A 12,480-nucleotide genomic window follows, 5' to 3' on the forward strand; every position below is an offset into this window, starting at 1 on the left:
ACGGGCTCCCAAAAGACAGTTTTAAACTCAGAACTGTCCAGGGATCAACAAAAGAACCAGCCCATACTGGCCCTTCATCATCCATTAGGCGCTGTGGGAGTGGCGCTGTAAACATCGCCAAGTCCAGGTGTTGACGTGCTCCATAAATTCCAGCTAAGAATGCAGCGGTCCATTCAGGCCTCTTTGGAAATGCAGGGCCACTCTATTCCTCTGATATTTTATACATGAAGCGAGCCATTTACAGTCTGATGAGCAAGTCTGGCTTATTAATGATATGGCCGTGCTCTTAGGGTGTCGGGCGCCAAGCAAATACTCATGTAAAATTAAACACGATTTGTTTACATAGCCGTGCAAATCAGACCACTCTGGGGCTTTGTTGCAAATCCTGATCAGAGCTGCAAGCACCGATTTCACTTAGTTGTGAGACACTTTTTGGAGCTCACACACACTTTTTTTTTTTTTTTTTTTCACAGGAAACAGGCGTTTGAAACTCAGTCTAAAAACATTCAAATGTTCTGGGAATGTGATTCCTGTTTGAGTATTTTTTGGCTCACACATCTGCTAAAGGATATTCAGCTTGAATGATGTCATAAGTCTAGCAAAGTCCTGACAAGACTAGAAGGCTGAATTATTCAATGATGGCCCCACTTTTGTGGAATTATTTTAAGTATTATAATTGCAGCTGGGTTCGCCTTGGCCTGCTGAGGGAGAGAGAGTGGGGCCCTGTGGGGAGCGATCAGCATCAGTCAATGCTATCAGGTTACCATGAGCACACCAAAATACTCCCTTAATGATGGCCAAATTGAAGGGAAAGCATTGACCTAAGCTGAGACCAAACATAAGACAATATTTCTTTACATGGTGAGGCCTGTGTTAGATGCTCCTCGCATGGCCTTGTAAGCTGCAGACGTAGAAAAACACAAAGCCAGACACCTTTGTCACCGATAATAGCGGGCTGTTTTCCCCGAACCGTGTGATTACTCACTACTAACTTCACAAAAATATTCCAATATAACGTTTTTTTCTACAAGGAATCAAGAAGTCTTTATTTAAAAGGACTTGCTAGTAAATGTCTCATATTTACTGTTTAAAAATATATATAAGTATCAGCTTAATCAGAATTATTGAGGTTGAAAAGTGAAAAAAGTCTAAATGTGATTGTATATGTCTGTGTGCTTTGACTTTGGTGCTTTGAAGAGAAAGGCAGATATTTTCATTCAAAGTTGTAAGAGATTTAGGTTTAATCCCATTTCTGATTTTTACCTCTACCCATTATTTTCAAGTGCCACCTTACTGCTTGGAACAGGATTACAAGAGGTAACTGTTAAAATATTTCCCTGTGAAACGGGACAACACGTCATCAGTAATCTGCGATGCTGGCGTTTACATAAACAGGCACCGTGAGTGCTGCTCGACATAAGAATATGGCGTCCTCTGCTAAGGTGATTTCACTTGCGTGGCTATAGGCATCCTTTTGCAGTTGTAAGGACGGTTGCAATTTCTGAGCAGTTTAAATTAATAACAACAACAACAACAACAAGTCATCGCATTAAAAAAGGCCACAAGCAGGTCTCTGTACACTTAGCAGCCTGTGCGCCTTCTCTGCGTGTCTGCACTGATATAAGAGCAGCGGTGCAGCATCATCACTGACGGACGTACAGAGTTAAATTCAGGGCCTCTTACGCTCTGTGTGGGACTGTCATGTATAAATCAGCAATAACAATGTAACATTAGCGAGCTAGCTAGTAAGATACCGGGACTTTGGCCTTACAGCAATTTCTTTTTATGCTTAGTATTGAGTAAATGACCATATTTTTCTGAAACAACATAAAACTATGATAATATAATGGTTATTGTAATAGTTTAAATCATTATTATAATGAATTATGCCTCTGACAAAACCTTCATTTGGAGATCCATGTTGTCCTAAAGGCACATTTTTGATAAAGGTTAGATACGTAGACACACAGTGTCCTCTGTCTTTACTCTGCGTTCATTACATTATGTACGTTATTACAGTACGTTATTGACCTCCGTCACCTTGTTTGTTGTCAGAAACTTTCGACTATGCCCTCTAGTGTCGTCTTGGCAGTATCTCTTCCAAAATAAGTCAGGCCTGTAAGTGTGAGCCAGCAATGTTTGAAATGTTTGAAAAAGACGCATCTATTTTTATACGTACAGCGAGTATAAATCAGCCCTAACGCTTTGCCCTACCCCTCTATCCCAAAAAGGATCATGAAACCCTACTCCTAGATGTGAATGCAAAAAGGGGTGGAGGGGTAGGGGCTCAGTGGTAGGGGCGAGGAGCGTTTTGGGATTGGGCCTTAGTGTTATTTTCACATCTGATGAAGCTCCAGCAAAGTGTCAGAATATGATGACGTGGTGCTTTATGCTTCCCACAGGGACAAACTTGACAAGAGATTATTTTATCATCAGGTGCAATAAAGAGCAGCACAAGAGCAGAAGTCCAACATCAGCTGACTCCTGCTGCTTCATGCGAATTAAAGAAAATACCTACTTTATGCCAACGAGAGATCTCACATGGCACCGCAAACCCGACTTGATTAACCAAATGTGGCTGTGAATCAAGACAAAATATTCAGAGTGAAACCGAGACTAAAAACCACCATGTTTACTCTGCAAAAGTTATTAAGTTCCCCCCTCTCCTTCCTCCGGCCTGATGAGAATAAATTTTTTTTCCATCAAACTTCAGAAGAGACACACGGAGATGATGTTGATCCTCTGCAGACAAAAGATTTAAAGGGCAGCTGCAGAGAAAACACGTTTGTGCCTCGAAGGTTACCAGTTTTTAGGTAGTGAATCAGGGATGCTCGAGCAACACTTTAACCCCCAGATGGCCTACAGAGCTGTATACACTGCTGCACTCTCACCGAAAACTTTGAAGTCTGATTGTGTGTGGATGCAACTTTTTCTCCCCCTGCAGCTACTGCTCTCCCCGAGGCTGCATTTGTAAATAAGACACTGACCTACCTGGTTACAAAAGGGTTAAAAATATGCTCATCTTGATTCAGAAATGGAGCCTACTTGTGAAACCGCTTGTTTCCGAAACTTCTGTGATGAGTTTGTCATCCTACTCAAAGATAATTATGCAGTCTGGGGAAATTATGCCTACATTGTGCTCTTGAGGAGATAATTGCGGTGCTGAAGCATATGTATCACATGAGAATCGAGCCTCATTCCGCAAATTAAATGCATGAATGTCACTAACAGCGTATGTATATTTTCAGTACTGCTTGTATTACACTGTGTAAGTTCCTGTGTTATGGCATATTTCCCCTGATGATAACAAACGAAAAACAAATTTATTGTCTTAATTGAGCTGTTGTCAAGAGATGAATAATCACGCGTGTCAAATTCCTCTCGGGAAAACAACAGTCAAAATTAACTTTAAGAGAAAATGTAATTTCCATAATTTTCATTTTGCAATTTTACTTTTTTTTCTCTCGTCATTGTGCTGCACGTTTCATTAAATTTTATTCCTCAGGATTCCAGGAATAGACTTGTTAAAGAGATAAATAAGCTGCTCAACATTTAATGAATTCCTCAACTATGAAATCACACTCCCATCGCAGGTGTGAAAGCAGGTTGTGATTTAGGTTGATGGACGACTAATCAGGAAATCAATTAGGCCTTGACCCAGAAACTGAGACAAAAGGGGAGAATTATTTTCCTCATTTCTTTCCTCTGGCTCTTTCATCTCTTGACTTGGACCCTCTGGTGTCTCTGATTGGACAAAGAAAATCCTCTGGGCTTTAAGAGGTTCCTCTTAATGAAGTAGTACATTGGGAAACGCTTCTTGTACTTTATAACTAAATGGATCTATTTATTAAATATGATCTGTAGCAAGAATTATACAATCAAATCTAATTCTCATAGATTAGTTTGTCTGTGCAGGTTGCCATTTGATAACTATGTAACTAACATAACTCATATTTGTCTGCAAAAATCTGGTTCAGCATCAGTTTTCTTAAACTTCGTTCAGACGCCGTTCACAAGCCATTTAACCCTTTAAACTCAAGCAAATTAATTTCTTCAAAAACATAGGGAAAATGCAATGACCAACTTGGCAAGAAAATGTCACACAAATCACAAAAAATTAGTAAAAGGTGATGAAGAAAATGAGCTGGAGTTAGTGTATAAAAAAGGGGTGACAGTTATAAAATTATTAGAAAACAATCATAATTACCATAATTTTATATTTAAAATTAAGAAAAAAATACATAGATTTTTTTTTTAATTTTTTGCACTTTTTCAGGTATTGTTCTTTGTTTTGCTTGTTTTTTCACATATTTTATGGTAATTTTCTCCTAACTTTTACTTATATCTTTTGATTTTTGGGCCATATGTTGTTGTGTTGCTCGCTGCTCTCTTCCCATGTTTTTAAAAAAATTCAAACCAATTTGCTTTGTTTTCAAAGGGTTTAGTCAACAAATTATTTCTACCCTGCATGTAGTTAACAAATTGCTATGCATGCAATAATAGAAAAAATGGTCAACGTTTGTTCTTGTCTGTGGAGGAATCCGGTCTGTAAAAATATTATCTTGGGACCGGAGACCTTCCTCCTTCTTCTCTGTTCTTTTGTGATTAACTCCCACAAATGTCACGCTGCATTCATGGAATTATTCACGTTAGTTTTAATCACATCAGCAGACAGTTAATACCTAAATTATGGGATTTTCCTATCTGTCGCAGCAGACAACAAGGTAAACAGCCGTGTCTCCAGGTACCTCGGGCTGTGGAAAAGCAGATGGGTGGGGTGCAGTGATGGAAACACACACACACACACACACACACACACACACACACACACACATGCACACACAATCTCGTATCAGTCTGACCTCTTGGGGTCAGACATAAAGGCTGGTCTTTTCAGCAGCATCCACTTAGTGCTGAGAAGGAAGACAGACGTTTTATCCATGTACCTTTGTCCGTCATATTCACTTTGTATTGACTGAGTTGAGCAGAACAACTGTGTCTTTATGTGGGCGGAGGGGAAAGACTCGCTGAGGTTTCTCTGAAGGCTGATAAAAGACAAGAGAGGAGACAGACGGAGGAATATGATTGGTCAAAGATGTAGCTCAATCATTAGGACTCGTCATGCACAGTGGATGACAAAGATACATTTTTGTCATAGTTTGACTTATACTGGACTTTTTAGGCTGATTCAGAAATCTATATATTTGAGAGGTTGAAAAATAAATTGGAAATAAATATATCGGACCCATGTTATTTTTTTACATGTAGACGTAACATTGACAAAGAGAGTGACTGAGTAAAGGATGGAGTTTGGTTACTGAGGAATTGTGACTGTGATATAAACTGAGCAGGACTTCTCCTGGTTAAAGTGCTCTGTGGTTGCGCGCAATTGCCAAACCAATTCGCAAACCCATCAGTTCATTTTTAAATTTCCAAAGGGTGTTATCAACGGCCATGGACCAAAAATTCCTCTGGTTTCAGTTGGACAGACCTACAACCCGACAGAGCAAGAACACATGTAAACAGACTGCAGCGTGCAGAGATGAGCTGTGATGGTGTAGCATCAGTATGTTAATGAGTGTTGCCATTTTTGCTATCAGACATTGAAAATAGTTCTTCAACCCAAAGTTTCACATCAGCCGCAGCCATTGTGGTTTTTTTCAAAAATGCATCAACAGACAAGAGAGCTCCAAGTCCAAGTCGTGTCCCCGATGTGAGGGTGCATGAGCCAAAAATGATGTTATTGCATGTTTTGCATTAAGCGCAAAGGCTCCACAAGTTGTCAGTCATTGTATCAATCCTGCTCCACATCAGATAAATGGTTCTGATTGTCCTGAAGTGAGCCAGGTCGGCTGGAAATCTGTTTGAACACAGTCATATGTTCCACATAGTCGCATCAGAGCAAATAAAACATGAGCTTGCAGATATGTCAGGTTACCTTTTTACAAACTATGTAACAGCACACCACTTACTTAGTAACCAACATCTGATTGGCCTGATTTATCTGTCATAAGCTAAACTTGGCCGATATATTGGTTAGGCTCTATTGCTACGATTTTTGATCATTTTCGATGCACTAAACTACGATGTGTGAACTGTGAAGCTCTAACACTCTCAGTGCAGTTTTTGTTGGGCCTATTTCATCATTTCATCAATCACAGACTTCCCCAATGAGTACAATAATATTCATATAAATGTTTTCCTCTCTGCCACGTCTGTGGTTAACGTTTGGTTAGGTTTTGGCATTTAAAACTCCATGGATGAAATTACATCATGGTCACATGTAAAAGAAACCAGTCGAATGTGAACAGCGGTCTCTGTCGGTTAGAGTCGGACACCCAGTTGCTCCTGCGCTGCTCCATGTCGAAAAGATGACAACTGCAGTATGCAGATGTGTCAGTTTTGTGACGCTCACTTTAGAGGTGTCAGGTTGTGTGTTTTCCAAACTCTGCCTGGGGGAATTGGCAGTGGGTGCGTTTGCGCTGTTGGATGCCTTCAGCTGCAGATGTGTGTGGTGTGCCCGCTGAGCTGTTATGTGTCAGACGGGTTTTTGATTTTGTAGACACCTCATGTCAACGGGATTTTAATACACAGAGTGTGGGTGTTCTGGTGGGCTAAGGTGTGTCCAATGTAAACACAGCAAGTGATACATGCCATTCGACATGTCATTCTCTTCTTTTCTGTCTCCTGCTACTTTGAACTAATGGGAATGAGCCAAAAAAGTTAATGTGTGCTATCAGAGGAGACTTACCGTCTCCAGGAAGAATAAAGTGTGTCAGCTCTTGTTAGGTTTAAAGTATGACCTAGCAATAAGTGAAAATTAACTTCTAAAAACAATACGGTCGATGACAGTTTTGTGTTTCTTTTAGAGGATAGAAACATTTTTTTGTGAATAGAAACTTTAGTTATGGTGAGATGCAGTTTAACACTTCCACTAGTTAAAGTCAATGCTGTGGTTTAGAGCATTTTACCACCTCTGGTTCCCTTGTCTCCAAATCAGTGGTTCTTTTAATGGCTTTTTGGTGAGATGCCTGAAATAAGGTCTGTGGTTAACACAAACTTGAGAGACTTTAATGGGTTTTTTTTTCTACAACATAAAATACAGCAGTAAATACCTCACTTGCAAACTTTGAAGCTTGTATTTTTCTTAAAAAATGTCAGCAGCTGCTGACAAATGGCTAAATGAGACTACAGTCGTGCCGAACATGCCTTTACGCCCATGTTGTGGTGGCGACTTTTAGTTTGTGACCATGGTGTAGTTCATTTATAGCCTAAGGTTAGCTTAACTGCATTTAGGCTTCAAAAAGTTTTTTGCTCTCATGAATTTTCATGTCAATCAAACACAACATTTGGTGCTCTTCTTCGTCTCCTTTTCTCTCTCGAAACTCAGGAAAGACATGACCCAAGTTTACTTTTACCTGCTGAGGAAAAACACTTAATCAGCGATATAGAATTGTACTTCCCTAAATTTGGGGACCTCGCAAAGAACTGATATAACAGAATGATCAATGTGGACGCCACAGAGGCTCAGACATCATCAGTTTTGTCCCTGGTATGGATTAAGCTCCACAAATGCTAGATCAGTTATGTTCAGTTATATTATATAGATCAGTTATATTCACGTTTGGCGGTTTCACAGCCTCTTTGTGGGGGGGACGTTAAGTTGTGCGATATTAGTGTAGTTTCTTTATAATCAAATGTTAGCTTTATACCTCTGGTAATTGCATCTAGGCTTCAAAATCATAAAAGTGGTGTTCATTTATGAAGATTATATTGCTGAACAACTTTTAATAGTCCTGAAAAGTTGGAACAAAAACTCTCGAGGAGGCATTTTTTTATTTCTACGGTCCACGTCTGTGGAACAGCCTGCCTGAAGACCTGGGGGCAGCAGAGGGGGTTGATACTTTTAAGAGCAACTCAAGACCTACCTTTTTTGTGGCTTTTTTACTATTATTATTTTATTAATTTATTTGTATCTTTCTGTCTATATGTTTTATCCCGCCTCTGGTGTTTCCTCACTTGTGGTAGCGTTACCTCAGTTCCTGATTTTAATGAGTTCCCTTAATTTAGTGCCTTACTTATGTTACTGCCATAATCCAAAATCTGATTATGAAAGTCCTATAGGCTTTTTGACGGGGGAACCAGGGCTAACTTCGTCGTCCCGGGGCTCTACTTAAAAAAGAGGAATAAATTCTGGCTGTCACCAACACTGCCCTTAGTAAACTTGCTCAAATCACTCAGTCTTTGCACACGCAAAAAAGTCCATTTGATTAGACTTTTTGAAACATGTTACACTGTTGAGGGTGATTCTGGCGTAAGCCTGAAAAACAACACATTCATCACTGCATTGCATTTTGTCAGAGACACTTCAGATATATTATCACTTCCAAACGTGAATTCCCCCAGTCCCTGTAAGTAAACCCTGCAAATCCCCAGCTCTCATCCCTATTTTCCTCCCAAAAACGAGCATTAGAAGGATTGCCCTGCTATTGTTGCTCCCCTTGGGAGCAAATCTATTTCTGCAGAGATGGAAATTGTCGGTCCCCACAAAGCTGCTGACACACTCTCAATGGAGGTGTCAATTCTCGAGGCCTCGCCATTGTGGACTGGATAATTTAATTGGAGAGGCACGACGGTGTGTCCCCGGTCGGGGCATTCAAATGTTGTATCACCGCCTGTCCCAGTGCTGGCTCCTCTCCTGCTGCGGAGATTCAAGATTCGACTCCCCCCTCCCCCCTCACTCCTCCTCACAGATCCCTCCTTCATGCAGGTGGGGGGCACGCAACACAGGCCCCTGAGAGAACCCTTTGTTGGGGGGGAGACGCAACCTTGTGGCCTCAAAGTCTCGGAGCGGCTGTTCCGCAGAGGCGCAGGGGAGGAGGGCGAACCTGCTCCGCCATTACCTGGGAGTCGTCTTGGGGGCAGGCGCAAAATTAGTCAGCAGATAATGAAGCTGTCTTTGATTGCAGGGGAGAGCGAGGGTGGGAGGGGGTTTGACGGGGGGTTAGTCTCCTGTACAGGGGGCCTCCACAGGGCATGAGAAGCATGTCTTTGGAGGAGCGCCTGCTGTCAACGGATGCTCTGTTTCTCCGAGATCCTGGCATAGTTTCGGGTTGAAAGATGCACAAGGGTTGGAGAGGAGAGCAGCCAAACACATTCCTTTGTGCGGCTGCTGCAGGTGAATGGGGTTCAGACACAAGTGGATCAGACATCGGTAGACAAATGCACACAAAAAGACCAACATTAGTACACAAATGGTGCTTTCTGCTTCATTTCTAAAGCAAAGCCGTGTTTGACAACCTCCATCATAGTTCAAACTTTTACTTTTCTTGTATCAGCACCCTGAAATACGGCAGCGCACGATCCACCCAACACACCATGAACGCTGATGACTGTCTTTACCAATTTTCATGTGTCAATGTGTCTGTTTGTCTCGCTGCACAGTTGTCACGACAACCTGCGCGCCTGGCTCATGGCTGCCCTCCAAGCGCAGACAAAGCTGTCGTCGAATGAACCAGGCGTGTGTCCACCGGACCTGAGGGGTGCCGCCACCGCTAACAAAACACACAAAGACCCTCGCCCCTGGCACTGGCCCTCACCCCGTCTACCCGCTATCCTGCCCCTCCCACACACCGCTGCCTGCTGCTTTGTGCCTGCTCCAAGAAGAGGAAGTTCCCCTCATCTCCTTTTCAAGGTAGCCCTGCCACCCATGCCCCTCTTTCACACAGGCAGAGTCGAATGACTACACACACACACACACACACACACACACACACACAAAATTGGAAAGCTGTGCAGATGACACACTCTTCAAGGTAAAAGGGTTCATATGTTTTTGTTTTCTTTGTGTATTCTTGCTAAATTAGTTTTGATTTTGGTATACACACAAGCGCAGGCACACCCGCAAACAGGCTCGCACTTTTTTGTTAGACAAGCGCCATGCTGACTTAAAGCAGTGTACGATTTTTTTGCGTTGCAGTGTGTTTCGCTGTTGTGAGTTTTCATCATATCTTAAACACAACATTTATTGCTCTTCTCATGCTCTTTCTCTTTCTTGAAACTCAAGAAAAACATGCAAACTGACCCATGTTTGCTTTGACCCCGTGAACAAAAAACACTCCTGCAGTGATACAGTATTCCACTTCCTTAAAGTTGGGGGCTTTTCAAGGCACTGATTAAAAAAAAACAAAAATCAGTGGCCCAGATATTCTTAATTTTAGTCCCTAGTTTGGGCCAAGGTCCAAAAATACTCCATTCTCTGTGGTGAGTAGAGTACTGAATGTGTAGGTTTGACTTGAGAAAAAGTACAATTATTTCCATAAAAAGGGACTCAAGTAAAAGTGAAAAAGTGCATGGTTAATAAATAACTCAGGTTATCAGTTACTGTCCATTTAAATCTTTCTTTAGAGTGTGGTGGCCAGTGTAAAATAATAATAACTTAAAGAAAAAACACAGTATTGTTCATAAAACTTTTACGGTAGTCTAATCAAACAAATAGGATAGCACATTCAGCTGTGATGTCTCCTAATCTCCGTCCATCTCTAACTCTCTATCTTTCTCTTCCTTATTACACCATCAAAGATTAATATCACACGTAAGAAAACAATACACAAATACAAATATGTGAAACTTATTTCAGTGAGCCTGCAAAGGTTAGAAGAGGAGTTTTTAAAAGCGAAGATGGCAGTGTTTTTTGGGATGTCACGCTGATCATGTAGGTTAACTGTTGTCTTTTTAAGATTATGGTATAAAAAGTGTTGCCAGATCTGGTCGGGGATTGTTTGGAAGCTGCCTCTCGTTCTGGGTCTTGCTGCATCGTCATTGCATCGTGGTCAAACGACAGGTGGTGCTTCTTTTTCTTCCAGGCAGCTGGAAACTTGGCACATCTGCAGTAATGGTGCTCCTCACACGCTCTCCCCTACGACTCAATCCCCACATTTAGAGCACAGTAGCTCTAATGTAGCTATAAATGGCAAATGTAATGAAGTAAATAGTGCATTACTGGTTCAAAAATATACTTGAGTGAAGAGTAGAAGTGCTGTTTTAAGCTTCTTTTAAACTGCTTTGTCACTTTTGATGCATCACTTTCCAATCCTGGAGATCCTTCGTTTCTCATGCAGCGAAATGTTTGTCACACCCTCCCTGCTGGTAAACCTCGCCTTTCCTCTTCTCTGCCTTCACTTTTTTAATGCAGGCTTTTTGTTAATAAGTGATTTTGGCATCTCTTTGCCCAAAATAATCCCAATTATATCACTTTTTTATTTTTAAATTTAGACATAAAACTAGAGCCATATAAGACATTTTTTAACTGTTTTCACAGAGTAATACTCATCACAACTAAACTAATCCTGATTTGTAAAATTGGTGGCAATTGCTCCACATCCAAGATCATGTTAGCTCTGTCAGGTCCGCTGCGTTTAAAATGTAAAGAGTGTCGACAGGCTGTGTCACGTGGCGAGTATATGTATGTGCTCTTTGGTATGTCAGTCACTCTATAGTATGAGATGTGACACTGAGCTCACGCATTTGTCACAACCATGTCAGCTCATAAGCACACCTGAGAACGACAGGTCGTTCAGGACTCTGTGTCCAGACATCTCCTGTTGTGACGGCTCAGGCAGAGCGAAACTAGAGAAATGTGTTAAATCTCAAGTGAGCTTTTCCTTTTTCGAACAGCCTCCTCCCTGTTTCCTCTCAGCATGGAGCCTGTTTCTCTGTTTCTCACTAATTACGAAAGTTAGTCCGTCCATAGCTAAATGCACTGCTGCTGTCATCGATTTAAACATAGTTTTCCTGGTAAATTAAATACCTTAAAGCATGTGCTAGTGGTCTTAACCAAAATATTGACTAATTAAAGGAAAATGACACCCTTTTAATCGATTAGCTATTTTATGACAAAGTATTATTGATCATATTTGTGGTGCACCTACAAACACTGTGTTCACACTGCAGGCCCAAGTGATTTTTCCCCCATGTGACCTGCATGTGATCGTTTATTGACAGTGTGAACAGCATAAATCACATGGGATCTGATCTTTTTTTTGCCACTTTCATATGCGGTTCTAAATCAGATACAGATCTGCATCTCTCTGTCTGTCGTGCATCTGTCTTTCTCCTCCATGGGTTGTCCAATCAATAAAACTGCACATTGGCATCGACAGTTACCGTATGTAGAGACTAATGAAGCCCTTTGTGTCATTCTCCCACTGCCCGTGCCCGTTTTGTGATGTCTTCTTGTTCCTCAGGGCATGCGACACACATAGAGTCTGATATTAAAACTGCAAACCCTGGTGTTTGTCCGTCTTCATGTATTTGTCTAATTTAATTGCTGTTTAAGTGGAGTTTCCGTTGAGCTAATGAGTGACAGAGAGTTTGCGGTAACTGAGCCATTTAGACCCGGCACATATGTTTCAGAGTTGGTTATCATCTGTTTAGACAACAGAACTGTGGACGTGTTTTCTTTTGTCAGTTTTGTTTTTG

At 41.3% G+C, this 12,480-nt stretch overlaps 1 long non-coding RNA gene across 1 annotated transcript in view; it reads left to right on the forward strand.

Moving 5' to 3' along the window:
• The window catches only part of LOC148187656 (uncharacterized), a 159,928-nt gene that overhangs the window by 107,132 nt on the left and 40,316 nt on the right, over window positions 1-12,480 (forward strand). The window contains exon 4 of the long non-coding RNA XR_015778390.1: window positions 9,445-9,694. This is a non-coding gene — a long non-coding RNA (uncharacterized LOC148187656). The remainder of the gene's footprint in view (window positions 1-9,444; window positions 9,695-12,480) is intronic.

This window comes from Plectropomus leopardus, chromosome 13 (assembly GCF_026936395.1).
Source record: "Plectropomus leopardus strain MGB_pleo_1.0 chromosome 13, ASM2693639v1, whole genome shotgun sequence".
NCBI classification, from domain to species: domain Eukaryota; kingdom Metazoa; phylum Chordata; class Actinopteri; order Perciformes; family Serranidae; genus Plectropomus; species Plectropomus leopardus.